The sequence below is a fragment of the Penaeus monodon genome, chromosome 15, assembly GCF_015228065.2.
Source record: "Penaeus monodon isolate SGIC_2016 chromosome 15, NSTDA_Pmon_1, whole genome shotgun sequence".
NCBI lineage: Eukaryota > Metazoa > Arthropoda > Malacostraca > Decapoda > Penaeidae > Penaeus > Penaeus monodon.
In genome coordinates this window covers 15634417-15634968 of record NC_051400.1, presented here as the reverse complement: position 1 = coordinate 15634968, position 552 = coordinate 15634417, and the positions used below count along the sequence as shown (strand labels likewise).

At 36.1% G+C, this 552-nt stretch overlaps 1 pseudogene; it reads right to left on the bottom strand.

The window, feature by feature from the left end:
* The window catches only part of LOC119582238, a 12761-nt pseudogene that overhangs the window by 11785 nt on the left and 424 nt on the right, over positions 1–552 (bottom strand).

Sequence of the window (552 nt, the reverse complement as noted above, 5' to 3'; positions counted from 1 at the left end):
CTGTGCGTGTTTTTACACTACGTCCCGGGATTTGGGTACAAGCTAAAAAAGTAAAAGCTTGGCCTACGATTTTTGGGGGTTCAAAATTTTCCAGACGGATCTCTATCATTTTTCCCTCAATTTCTTCCTGTTCACCTAAGTTTGTGTAGTTTTGATGCCGTTTTGGGTTTACGTCGCCCGGCGGGGAAAACGTCGAGGTCAGAGACTATGTAAAAAAAAGTGCTGAATTTAAAGTCGGGGTTGAATCCCGGCCAGAATTGGTTTTTTTAAATTCTTCTGCTCTTGAAGGGTTTTTCGCGACTTTGGACCCTTGCTGTCTTTTTTTTTTTTAAAAAGAAAAGATGTTAAAGTTTTAAATATACTTATATATTAATGTGTTGTGTGTGCGTTTAATATTTAAGGATTTTTACTTATTTTATGAAGTACATTTAAGTCCCGGTTTTGGCCCCAAGTACATAAGATTATTTTAGGGAGATAATATGCCAACTTCAGCATGAAATCATTAGTGCATTCACTAAAAAGAAATTTTTGTCTGTTAAATTTGCTGTACGA